The sequence below is a fragment of the Hylobates moloch genome, unplaced genomic scaffold, assembly GCF_009828535.3.
Source record: "Hylobates moloch isolate HMO894 unplaced genomic scaffold, HMol_V3 SCAFFOLD_3, whole genome shotgun sequence".
Lineage (NCBI taxonomy): Eukaryota > Metazoa > Chordata > Mammalia > Primates > Hylobatidae > Hylobates > Hylobates moloch.
The window spans coordinates 162,636,050-162,650,312 of NW_026652278.1; the positions used below are offsets into that span (position 1 = coordinate 162,636,050).

Consider the following 14,263-nt stretch of genomic DNA (forward strand, 5'->3'; position numbering starts at 1 on the left):
CTGTAATCTTAAGAGAAACACTGAAACAGAACATGAGCCAAGATACCTAGTTAAGCTATCCCTGTAATTCTGACCCCATAGAAATCATGTTAATATTATAAATGCTTATTGTTTTAAACTGCTAAGTTGTGGGGTAACTTTTTTGCACCAATAGATGTAGGGAGTTGTTTCTTAGACAGCTGATCCTTCATCCAAGGATGCAGGGAAACAAGACAGACATCTACATGACTTTTGACCGTATTCATTCCATACAGTCAGGATATGTGGACCAGTGAACATCAAAATCTCACTATTCACATTGCTGCAGTAAGTCAGCCCTCCTTTCATGAAGACCTTAGGTATGAAGTTTTGCTAGTATATTCTAAGAGAAATCTCTTACAGAAGCATGAGAACAACTTCCTAAACATCAGTGACCAATTATAGAACATAAGACAGAGCAATGAGTCTAAGATGACTTTAGATAAAGCCTACACTGAGACAGAGATGGGCTTTGCAAAGGAGTTTCTATTGAGTTTCCTTTTCCATATTCAAGCAAAGAATGTGGAAGAAATGTAGTGGACATTTCAGGAACTTTGGATTATAAGCTTATTATCATTTTAACTTTTGCTCATGTATTTGCTTTAATCATATTTTATATTTCTAACCAGAGTATCAGTTACAGACATATTATTTTCATTAATTTACTCAAAACATTTAATTTAATGTTAGAAATGCTTGAGAAACATTGTCACAATTTTGCTTCCTCTTACTATAACAGATATTTGCTTCAATTAGTTTTTACTTTGATTGTACAAACTTAGTGCCAAAAGCACATAGCAGTTGATATGTCATTGGAATAGAATATAAATTCTAGCAATAAAAATAATAAAAGAATTTAAATATTACATCATAGACATTTCAAGTGAAGTTATTATAAACCAAGGACTTCAATAGCAACCATTCCTGAGCCCCTGTGTTAGATTTTTTTCCTTTAAACTAGCATCATTTAATTCTCTGAAAGAAAATTTAATTTTGTGTTTCTGTTACAATGATAATCTAGAAAATTAATACATGCATACATTGAATCATATAGCTGACCATGTTAACCTGAGTGTGGCCACTCAAGTTCAATTCCCATGTTTGTACATGTGTCTACAGTCCCATTCACACTAACTGAAGGCCAAATAATGTTACAGTTTGCCATATAAATTTTTAAAAATAACAATATTTTGAATGTAGAAAAGTGATGGGAGGATTAGATAATTGTAGGATAATTATTATTTATTATTACTTATAGAATTATTATTATTAAATAATTATAATTATAGAGAGAAAAATTGACAAGTCAAATTTTAAAAAATAAACAATAACCCTATATTGTGGCATTAGGTGCCACATTTGAGCTATAAACTGGCATATGGGGAAGACCCTGTTTGCTTAATTTGCAAACATTCATTTGCAGTAAGAATAGTGGTAAATGAAGAGTGAAAAACGTTTCCATTTAGGTTACAGAAATAATTGATTTAGATATCCATTTAATGTTGATTTCAATAACACTCAATTTCACCCCAACCTCAAGTAAACAATATAGTTGAACAGAGCTATCAAGAACTACCTTGTTAGAATGACATGTAGAATAATACTGAGTCTTTACATTTCCCTTTATGGCTGTTCTTTTCATTTATAAATGACTAATAGAATAACCATCATTTTATACAGGAAATAATGTGCCTATAGAACTAGGTTTTTTAGAAGATTGAGTAGTGGTATGCCAAACACAGTAGAAAACAATATGAAAAATAATTGTTTATTTGTTAAGTCATGTAAGTTATTTGCCATATGTAAATTTTCAGATTAACAAATTTTTTAACTTAGTCGTTCTAACATTTTCCTTGTATCTTAAGCCTTCTTCTTTTTTTGCCTCAAAATCATAGTGTACTGGTGTAAATTCTCTAAGCATAGACTTTATAGTCACAGAAAAGGTACATACATAATGTAATATGTTTGTTTAGGGCTCAATATGCCATTTCAGTTTTTGTGTTTCTCCTCACACCTATACTGGTACTGAAAGGATGCAACAGAGTCATCAGCAAATACACAACTTCATATCAACCAAAGGTACTTTACAAAGGAACAGAGACTGCAAGGCAACAGATTTCCTATAGCAGTCTTTTCCTAAGAGTACTAAGGTAATTAGCCTCAACAGGAGATAATTTCGGTTCACAGGGGTTGCTGTTGTTTTAAGTGTTTCTGGGAAAATTGGATTTTCCATTGATAGCAGTTTTAACATGTCACACTGGAGCCAGAGTGAATTAAACTGAAGAGCTACACAGTCTAAACAAACATTCCTTCCCATTATCAGAAGCCTGACAACATAATAGCATAAACTATAGTCATGTGGTCACATTCACAAGTAATGCAGAAACAATTAAAAATCAAAGAAATGCTACATTTTCTAAAGCAGACTTAGTTGAGGTAAGCATGTTTAAAATTATTACTTTTCCTTCCTCCCCTACAAGTTTTATATTGTGCTTTAAAGTTGAAAAAAAAAACAGCAATGTTTGTTTGAATCACAATTAGTGATTAGAAAATCCAAATCTCTCTACCCTGTGTTTTGTAATACCAAAGTAGACCATGGTACCATTGCAATATAATTCAAGTATTTAAACTTTGAAAACGCTAGTTGATTTCACATGCTTATTTTTTTATGTTTTTCTGTTTTACAAAAATTGCACAAATTACTGAAATAAATTTGGAGCTGTAATTCCACTATGTTTTAGCTTGCCTCAAAGCTGTTAATCAAATTTGGTTATATTGACAGATGTAATGGATGATATAGTTTACATGTCAAAAGCAGGGTGCATTTATACATAATTTTTCTTAATTTCATAACTAGGAGATTTTTTAAAACTCATAAAAATTGATAGAATTACACTTCAGTAGGCTCTGAATTGAAAACATTTTGTCAATAATTTTGAAATTATAATATCACTTTCCTACATTTAGGTGACTTGTGAAGAAAATAAAAAATTATCAGAATGCTTTTGGCTACAGAATGTTTGTGTCATAAAATAGTAACAGATTTTTAACTGTTATTCAAGGAAGGTTGTACTAATTATATTTCAGAAAATTGTTGAGACTTAGACTTTCTCTCTGCATGCGTGTGTACATGAGAGAAAGAAGAACTTGCCTTCACATGCTTTGAGCTTGGTAACCGCATATCTAACGCTTTCCGAGACCCACATTGTCAAGTACTCCATTCGCATAGGTACATTCAAATTTACCAAACCTTGTTGTTTTTATTCAGAAAAGGAAATAAATCAATTATCATGATATTAAAACATCTTCAACTGAGGTTTTGTTGTTTCTTCTGTATCAGTTCTCTAAGTAGTGGTGTGGAGACCTCACTTTACTCTTAACTTCATCTTGATTTGATGTCTCTTTTCAACAACTGAATATTCTTCTGAATTCAGGGATCAAGATCAAGAGATAAGTGAGCAGGGAATACCAAGATGCACCAAAATGAATAGTGGTAGGAATTCAATTCCACTTATTTTAAAAATACCTATTGTATACTAAAAATTGCTAGGCACTCTAAAGCGTACAATAATTGCAAATAGTCACTCAATCCTTAGGGAACATATAAGAAGTGAGGAGATAAACTATAGAAATAATCTACACAAGGCACAGTGTGAAAATACTTTTTAAAAAAGTGTTAGGAGAACAATAACAAAGATAAGTTCTGAAAGTATCCTCAGACCAGTGATTCCCAGGCCAGGCCACACATGAGAAACACCCAGAAAAATCTTTATAAAAATTGAAATTAATACTTTCCTGGATCCACCAGTTAAGTATTGTTCGGGGGTAAAAACTGAGAATATATATTTTTTAAAACCTTTCCTGATAATTTTGAAGTACAATCAGTTTTGAAACCACTAGTCCACACTAAGAATAAGACAGTTACAAAATCTTATGTAAATATATCTGTAGCTCTCTTAATTATTTTCTAAATGGGGCTCCCTCATATGGAACCGACCCTTCCAAACTTAACTTCCATTTGCAAAATTCAAAACGTCCCCCAAGTGGTTCCACCCAGCTTCAATACTTTGTTTCCTCAGAGCACGTTCAGAATTTAATACAAATATCAAATGTTTGTTGACATGTATTTCCATTTTTGCATACATTCTTAGTGATTTATTCACATGATTTTATCTTGACTACACCATGATTTCAGGTAGTGGATTGTATAAATTTTTTCTTGTAGTTAGAAAATGTATATCTATGCATCCATGCATGCAAACAATCCGTGTATGCTGTATATACATTTGTACATTTTCCCACATCAGCCTAGTCTTGTGTTCGGTCTATTGTGGTGGTGTTGAGTATCTTATTGACAAAAAACATTAAGAAACTACTCTTCACGAGCAGGTTCCCAGACATTTCAGTAATAATACTGTTGACCCTTGAACACAAGGGGGTTAGGGGAGCCAAGGCCCCACACAATGCAGGGAAAACTTGCATATAACTTTTGACTCTCTGCTGTAGTTTGGACATTTGTCCCATCTAAATATCATGCTAAAATTCGACTTCCAATGTTAGAAGTGGGGCCTAATTCGGGTCATGGGGATGGATGTCTCATTAATAGATTAACGCCATCGGGTGGAGGTGAATGTTCTCACTTTTCAGTTCCCACAGGAGCTGGTTGTTAAAAAGAGCCTGGCACTTCTTCTCAGCTACTTGTTTCCTCTCTTGCCATGCAATCTCTGCACATGCTGACTCCGCTTCATAGCAGCCTGAGGCCTCACCAGAAGCAGGTGCTGGTACCATGCTTCTTGTACAACCTACAAAGCCATGAGCCAGATAAACTTCTTTTCTGTATAAATCACCCAGTCTCACATATTCATAGCAACCCAAATGGACTCTACTGTTGACTGGAAGCCTCACTGATAATATAAATAGTTGATTAACACATATTTTGTATGTTACATGCATTATATACTGTATTCTTACCATAAAATAAGCTAGAAAAGAAAATCATAAGGAAGAGAAAATATATTTACTATTCATTAAGTGAAAGTGAATCATCAGAAAGGTCTTCATCCTTGTCATCTTCACATTGAGAAGGCTGAGGTGGAGAAGGAAGAGAAGGGGTTAGTCTTGCTTTGTTCAGTGTGGCAGAGGCAAAAGAAAATCCACATATAAATGGACCCAGACAGCTCAGATCCAAATTATTCAAGGTTTAACTGTACCTCCCCACCACCCAAAGCAATTCTGAATGTGAATGATTTACTTTACTTATATTATACTTGTCAAACTTTTGGGCTATTTAAGCCAGACTCCTGGAAATGTTAATGGTGAAGAGGAGTGAGACCAATTCCCAACATTTAGCAAATCACTTTTGGGCATAACAGGTGTGGAACCCAGGGATTGGAGAGAGGATAGCAAACAGAAGGGGAGAGAAGCAGGGGATGCGAGGATTCAGCAGAAAGGGATCATGGCTGCTTTCATGGATTCCACATCTTTCTCCCTCATTCAACAGTCTATAGACCTCACTTTTGAATTCTGGTTTCTCACTTTATTATAATAGTTTTACAATCTGTTATTTTACACCAAGATTTTTTCTTCTAGTATAATATCTGCTAAAATGTGAAGCTTATTTTTGTAAATTTGCTCAGATTTTGTATTTCTTGCTCTCTCAGAATACACTATTTCTGCTAACCTGAGTAAACTGTGTAGTAATAATAAAGAAAGAGGCTGGGTGTGGTGGCTCAAGAGACAAACTCCATCAAAGGAAGAAAGAAAGGAAAGAGAAAGAAAGAAAGAAAGAAAGAAAGAGAGAGAAAGAAAGAAAGAAGAAAGAAAGAAAAAAAAAGAAAGAAAGAGAAAAAGAAGGAAGGAAGGAAGGAAGGAAGGAAGGAAGGAAGGAAGGAAGGAAGGAAGGAAGGAAGGAAGGAAGGAAGAGCTTCCAGAGAATTGTTAAGTATAATATACTTTTTCATTAATGCATATGTATGGCCAAATCGCAATGCCAGTTCACAGAAAATAGCAACATTTTATATCTTTAAGGTCGTGAGACAAATGGATATAAAATGTTTCTGACAGTGTCACTGAGTTCAACAAGCTAGATTGGAGAAAGAGAAACATACCAAGAGCTCCCCGTGGGAAATAAATTTATCTCCTTGTGTTAACAACAACAACAACAAATCCTATGAGGCAGCTGAATGGGCTATGGAAAGAACAGAGTGGAATGCTGGCACTGTGTTCTTTTCATTGAAAACCATTATGCAGAGCCCATTAAATTCTTCCTAAGGAGAACCTTCTGCCTGGCTAAACTTGAGTTTAATCGTACCATGCTTCCAGACCATGCAGATTTCTGATCCAAAACAAGTTTGTTCCCAGCCCATAACACAATTAAACATCCCTCTGCATCAAGGCACAGGAAAAAAGTACCCACGATGCAATGGAGATTACATTCTGTAAAAATTCACCAGCCAAGGAAGAATAGTGCCAATGGAAAGTTGAACATTAAAATAGTTCAAAAGGTGAATTGGGTGTTGCTGGAATATACTGTAGGGCTCTCAGTTTCCAATAGTCACCCTGGGTAAATAACATTAACTGGGTTGACCATAGTCTCAAGCTCATTTAATTTTATTTTAGCAGTTATTTTAGGTTTTACCCTAAATGCTGTGTACATAGGAAAAAAAATGTTACTTTGTGTATTGACTGATTTCATAAAGTATTTCTTTTTTCCCATTCAGCTCATTAGGAGAAATTTTTTAAAAAACAGAAGTTAGGGGTCATCTCAGGAAAAGTATTTACAGATTTAATAGTCATTTGACAAATATTCAGCCAACATATATTTACCAATCATTGACTATGTATGACCCCGCTTTAAAGATTACAAAATAATGCAAAGCTAGATTATGTGGTCCCTGTCCCTAAAAAGTTTTCAATCCCACCAAGAAAATACATAACCTGAAAAAAAATGCTTGTGATAAAAGATTGCCTGAAGGATAAGATGAATTGGCTTCTACCTGCTAACTGTGTTTTGAGGGACACCATAGAATAACATCCCTCTACCAGTTGGTGTTGATGAAATGGGATGAACTTGAACTCCATTTAGCTTAAATCTCCATTTAACACTGGTTTCTTCATGCAAATCACTCAACATTCTCTTGATGTCTATTTCCTCGTTAGCAAAATGGAAATAATATCTTCTCTCATACATAAAATTTATGGTGAGATTAAAAGGTGAAATAACACATGTAAAAATGATTTTTATTTTTAATTACATAACTTAATTTGGAGCCTAGTTTTGTTTGCTACGTACAAGGCTGTGTGCTAAGTGCTTAGCAGATGTTGTGCCATCCATACTCAAGAAAATCTTTTGAATCCTACATATTGTGCATAAATCTCAGTATTTTTCCTGTCTAAAAGATGAGGAAACCGAAACTTAAGGAAGTTAAGTGAGACATGCTAATATCCCACTGTAGTAAGTGGAAGCGTTCAAAACCTAGGTTTTTCTGAGTCCACAGAGAGCCCTCTTAACCAGTATGCTATATTGTCATCTTTTTTGTGCAAAAGAAGCAATTGATTTCTAAAGTATGTGTTATTAATTTCTTCTCTGAAATTCCTATACTCACTGCTAATGATCCATATTGTGAAGTCTATACAATGTCACTATTAAAACGTCCAGGCTAAGTGCAGGAGGGGACTAGCGTTGGTATTCTAGCCTTCTTCTGTTTGGAGAATAGTTTCTCAAATTGTATAATGTTGGAAGTAACAGAAAAGATGGTATTGAGGTGATGGAGCATGTGACCTAAGTGGTCTGAGAAAGTGATAGAAAAAGAAGTTGGCATTCACAAGTCCCCGAGACAGACCCCAAACAAGATCTGTTGGACGAACGTGTAGGCCTTGGGTGGCAGTCTTGGACTTTAAGAGAACTCTGTGCAGAGATAGAATGCAAAGAATGTACGTGAAGAAGATAGATAAATGCATAAAGTAAGTGATCCTCTAGTGGTCAGAAACATTTTCCTTCACTGTCCCTATATTGCCTCTTAATGTCTGGCCTTGACTTTGTTATTAATTGGGTAGAGTGGATTATAGAGGAGACAATAATGGGAAAAGTTGCTAAGAGCAACATCACTGCTTTGGACTAGATTGAAGCTATGCAAAATGATTTTTAATAAAACCCTCTCTGCTCAGTTTCAAAAGGTACAATCGTATGTTCACATAAAATTGGCTTATGCATAAAAAAGAGATGGGTTATAATATTTGTATATATTAAATACCTATATTTTGAGATCATTACAATTATAAAGGTATTCTAGCAGAATAATTTGTATAAAGTAGCTTAAGTAATAATGGCATTTCAATTAAAACTTGAATGGGTTCCTCTATAGAAATTTCTAAATGTGGGGTATAATTTTGATCTGAAACTCAGCCCATTGTATGATTTACATTAAATTGTGAACCCCTAGAAAACAGGAGAGTATCTCCTTTTAGTTTTGTGTAACGCTTAGTGCACCTAGAGAGCTTAGTGGGTTTTTTTTTTTAAAGCAAGTACTAGTTTGGCTAATGAAAAATTATTTTTAAAAGATATGTCAACTAGACATCTGCAATGTGCCATGCCCAAGATTGTATTCTTGATCTTCTTGCCAAGTATTTTCTTCCCATAATCTTCTACACCTTAGTAAATGACACATTTTGCTCAGGCCAAAAGCCTTAGAACCATCCTTAACTCTTCTTTTTGTCTCCCATCCACATCTGATCCATCAGCAAATCTTATGAACGTCTATTTGTTAGGGTATAGGCTCAGTTGCTCTAATAAGGAGATCACAAAATAGAGGCTAACAACCTGCTCAGTTGCTCTAATAAGGAGATCACAAAATAGAGGCTAACAACCTTAGAGGTTTGTTCTTTCTCATGTAAGAGTTCAGGGAAGATGGTAGTCAGTGCTCCATGACAGCGGGACAGATCTGCCTCCCTCAATACATTCCAAGTGCCCTGGTTTCTAGAAAGAAAGAAGGAAAAAGGAGAAGCAAATGCAGGGCAATTATCATTAGGAAGATAGCCTGGAGTCTGCCCACATCCCTTCTACTTACATCTCACTGGTGAGACCCTAGTCTTATGGACAATCTTAGCTACGAAGGACGCTTGGAAATGTAGTCTCTAGCTGGGCACCCATATGACCAAGAGGAAAGGGGGAACAGATTATGGAGGACAGCCTATGATCTCTGCCACAGGTTTGTATTTCCAAAATATATCTAGTCTCTAATTACTCATCACCTCATCACCCCCATCATCACACTACTAGAAGCCCCGATTGTTCACCATTGCAATATCCTCCTAACTGGTGTTTCTGCTTCTGTTCTTGCTTCCCTAAATGTATTCACAACCGCCTGTGATGATGTTAAAACACATCTGACCATGACATTTTTTCTGTCCTTAGTCCTGCAATAACTTCTCATCTCGTTATGAGTAAAAGCTCATGGTCTAGCCTCTGCTACTTCTTGACCTGAACTTCTACTCATACCGGGGGCTGCTTGTTGGTTCCAACATGTCCTGTATGCTTCTTCCTCCCGGAACTCGCAGCCATTCAATCTAACATCCTCTTCTTCCAGCTCTCCCCCAGGCTCACTCCTCAGCTTCAGGTCCTGATTCAAATGGCTCCTTCCTGGCAAGGCCTTGCCTGGACACCCTATTTAAAATTGCAGCTCTTCTACCACTTGATACTCTTTAGCTCCCTTGCCTGTTTTATTTTTCTCCTCAGCTCCTTCTGTCATACTGTATATTTTACTTACTAATCTTATTTTGTCTCCCCTGCCACTGCCACTTTACTCCCCAACCCCAGAAGGTTCACTCCAAGATAGTAGATGTTTTTTGCCTGTTTTGTTCTTAGCATCTTTTATAGCATCTGACCCCATAGTAGTTGCTCAATAAATACATTTAAGGAAATTATAGAGAGAATAAATGTGTCAGTAAACCTCAGCCATCTGATTTTCCATTTAAAGCACAACCTTGGTATAGATACCTGGAAATTAAGGAAACAATCTGATAATAATAATTAATGTGAAGCTATAAGACCAGGAACTATGAATGAGCTATGGAAGAAATCTCAGACTTGAAAGTGGAAGATTTAAATTTAATTGCCATTTGAGACTAAGCTAATTTAACAATTAGCTTCCTCTCTTTTGGCCTCAATTTTCTCAGCTAAGTAAAGCATAAATACATACTTCAGAGGTATTTGGAAGCTGAAAGATGTGAAAAAGACAATGCCATATCTGAAAGGGGTTGCATATATTTATTCTTAAGTTTACAACATTTATTAAAATAAGAATATCATGGGATTTACTAATTTCAAGAAGTTCATCTGGGTCCTTTGGATAAAACGGTCTTTTTCTGTTTTATGTTTCAGATTCTAACCCTAAGGTTGTGTTGAGCCTCAAAGATGCCTTGAATATGTTTAGTAAAATAATTACAGTAGTAGTAACTAGAAACTTTCTGTATGAAGTATTTTCATATAAGTTACTGCATTAAATCTTCATAAAAGCCCTATGAGATAAGTACCTACAGAAACATATGATTGTAGCAGGCTTTATTAATTACAATTATAATAAAATTAAATTTAAAAATACTTCAATGTTGGCACTAAGGTACAATTAAAAAAATTGTTTAAACATAAAATCAGTATTTTTTCCTGAAATGGGTGGTTACTTACATGGTAACTTTTCTCCCATAATCTATTATTTCCTCAAGTTCAACCAACAAAGAATGCCATAAATTTTAAAAGTAAAAAGCAATATCTTTCAAAATAATTCCCTCTCTTACACTATGATAAAAGTGCATGGGAAACATTACTAAATCAAAATTAATTGCTCCAGTGTCCTGCCTAAATTAGAAAAAAAAGAACATGTATTTCTGTACATGTTAACTACACATAGCCCCATTAATAATTTTTTTGTATAGAATTTATAAGCGCAACGAACTTAGAAAAAAGAAGCAAATCATAGAGAAAATGACAGAGTTTGGAAATATCAAGGAACCAACCCAGATTCTCTGCTAATTTAGTTTCAGGAGATGACAATAGTGCTTTTTTATCTCAGACTTGGCTCAAGCTTGGGGAAAAACATTTCCCCAGGAAATTTTAGCCCAGCTGAAGCAATTGATTTTTACTGCTTATACCCAGCATCCTCATTTCTCAGCGCTACTCAATGCATGACCACTCAGCCATACACATTCGGATGGTTATTCAGAATTGAATCAACAACTTTGACAGAGTCAATATCTCTGCTGGCCTGTAACAAAATGGCCTTGTTATTCCAGAAGATGGACAAGAACCAGATTAGACATCCCAGTTTCCTAGCTACAGAAATTTAGACAATCAAAAACAGTGTTGGAATATCCAATGTTTCTTAAGATACCATGGAGGGAGCACGTGCTTCAAAAAGGGCATGGTGCAAACTCTTCAAGAGGATAAAATGTATCATATTCTAAAAAATATCTTTAAAAATGGACAACTCAAACTTCCTATTATTTTATGGATGAGTCTGGACACACTCACAAAACCTTTTTCTACAAAATTTTCAGTTTATCGGCCACAGTGGTGGCCATAATAAAATTCTTGACAGTATTACTTTTAACGCAAACAACAGATAACTTCAACTGATTGAAATAAAAATGTAAAAGCCCTCTGGATGTTAAAAGAATAACTGAATGGCTCCTTGCAAATCTTCTACCTAGATAAATTTTGTTCTGAATATGGAAGTTTTAGTATCACCATTACTTTCATTAAGTTTTATAATGGTAGCTAAGATAAGTCTAGCTCAGAAAATGCCAGAGTGTTTTAGGTTTAAAGGGTCACTTCCTTAATAGATTGGGGTTGTGTCAGATCTACTTTAAAATGAGATAGTACATATAAAAATACTTTGAAAAGTTAAAAGCATCACATAAAAGCAGGACCTTTCTTAGATGGAAACCCTGTTTTGGAAGCACTTAACTAAAATTACAAATGCTGATAAATGAAAAAATAGGGCACCAAAAATGCTTTCATAGTCTTTTTTTCCCCCAGTGCAAGAGCATTCACTGATGAGAAGAATCTATGCCATGCAGTAACACAGCAAGACCATTTAAATACCAATCAGGTAACAAGTAATCAAATTCGAGGGCTCCCTTGGGCTTTTAGCTCCAGGATGAATTTTTCCCCACCTTTTTTGGCCCTGTGTAAATGCAATTTTGTTTTAATAATGTTTTTAAATTATGGTTGTCTAATAAACATAATTTTAAAAATTGTCTTTCAAAAAGGACTCACTTTTCAAGACTACTTTGTAAACCAGTAAGCTTCTCCTGACTTGTGCTCCTCGAAGGGTCTGGATGGTTTCATTTACTTCTTCACTTTTATAGGAAAAACAATGTAAAAAATTTTTATTATCGATAGAGCATTAAGAAGCAATTTCATGCAAAAAAAAATTAGTCTGGCCTTAGGTTGTGCCCTGTAAAGCTGTTAGATAGCTCTATCTCCCTCTACTGGTGAAGTTAACATCCCAGATTCTGAGTTCCCTTGACCCAAAGAATGTCACCCCCAGAAACAAACAAGAAAACAAACGAGAGCTGCTTCCAGAATTAGCCCTAAGCCAAGCAAGACTGGGAATTTTCTTCCCATCTTACAAAGAAAAAGGATTACCATGAATAAGGAGTGCTCAGAGGAAAAATGGGAACTATTTTCCTTAAACATTAAAAAAAGTACCAAGAAGATTCTTGAAGGTTAAAATGCAAGTGCACAATGATTCGTGTGCATAGAATGTGACTTTTTTCCAGGATAAATAAAAAGGAACTAAACAATTTGTAGAATGCAGTCACATCAAATCTGATGGTGAAGAATGTGTGTACATTTTTTAAAAAAATCAAATACCTTACCTTCTTGATAAATGGCTCATAAGGGCACTACTACCAGGAGTCGCTGAAGGCAGAACCTGAGCTTAGGTATTTTAAGTGGCATTACATGTTCTCTTCAAGTTCATAGGGTTAAACAGGTAAGTGGTTTCACATGTGGGTCCTTCCTAAAAAATGAGGACAATAATGATGAGCTAGCCACTTTTTTAGAGGTGGAAAAAAACTAGTTAGAATCCATGCTCTCCGGAGACAGAGTTCTACAGTAAATGGAACCTTCTGACGATGGAGCCTGGAGCCAGCAGCTGGGTTCTGTCACCCTGACTGGGACGGCCCTGTTAGTGTAGCGTGACCCCTGGCGCATTCGCACAGATAATACCGGCACCTCTTTTCACTCTAATCTCCTACCCGTCTGAGCAATTCAGCAGGAGATAGGGGCATTAAGGCCGTATTATTCCAAACAACATTTAGCTGAATGGTAGCTGAAGATTGTGACAGCAAAAGACAAATTCTCCTGGTCAAATACTTTCCTTCCCAGAAAGCCTTCCTGTTTCGGTACTTTTGAGACACAAAAATGTCATTAAAATGGAACCAAAGCGGGAATCCCACACCATCCTTAGCTGAACCTAGGAAAACTTTAAAATTCCAAACAGAATTTCTTGGAGTTTCTCATGCTACAATGGCCTGTGATAAATAACACCAAATAGCCAGATAAAGAAGAAATCATTTATTCATGTATTTGCATATTTTGTTGACATTATGCCATATCTCCAGATATGGCTGTGGTTCACAGTGAGCAGAGTTCCAGGGAGAGATGTACAGATAGCCTGTTTTTTTAAATATGTATCTAAATACTTGGTGGCATGTAGCCATTCTTCCTGGAAGGAGATGGTATTATAAGCACATAACCTAGGTCAGAACTCTAAATGCCAATGGCACAGTGTTGCTTTTTATGTTGGTGATACAACATCGTCTGCATTTAGATAGCTGATAATGTGTTTTCTCAAAGCCGAAGGGGCAAAAGTAAAAACTTTCTTACATGTTTACAGATAATTTTAGTGCCATAAGTGTAGGCTAATGTTACTTTGCTTTTCAAAGTGGGAATCTAAGTGAATCAATATTTAATATATATTCAGGAAATTAACAGCACTCTTCCTGGTTGCTTTTTCTATTTCTGTTGTTTTTCCTTTCAAAATATACAACAACAGGATTTTGCTGTGATGTTCTAATAATCTAATTTGGGTTTTAAAATTCTAGCAATGGGACCTATGGGAAAAAATAAACTATCTCTCCGGTAATCTGCAATGCCTGGTGCTCTGAAATAAGATCAGACAGTGATCAGAGATGATTCTTTCCTGTGACAGGGCACTGTGTTTTGGCAAAGGCTGATTATTCT

At 35.4% G+C, this 14,263-nt stretch overlaps 1 long non-coding RNA gene across 1 annotated transcript; it reads right to left on the reverse strand.

The window, feature by feature from the left end:
• Positions 1-8,901: 8,901 nt before the first annotated feature.
• LOC131383006 (uncharacterized) lies at positions 8,902-13,076 on the reverse strand. The gene is made up of 3 exons (XR_009212658.1): positions 12,895-13,076; positions 12,290-12,372; positions 8,902-8,992 (listed from the first exon to the last, which is right to left on the reverse strand). It is a non-coding gene; the product is annotated as an uncharacterized LOC131383006 (long non-coding RNA).
• Positions 13,077-14,263: the final 1,187 nt, after the last annotated feature.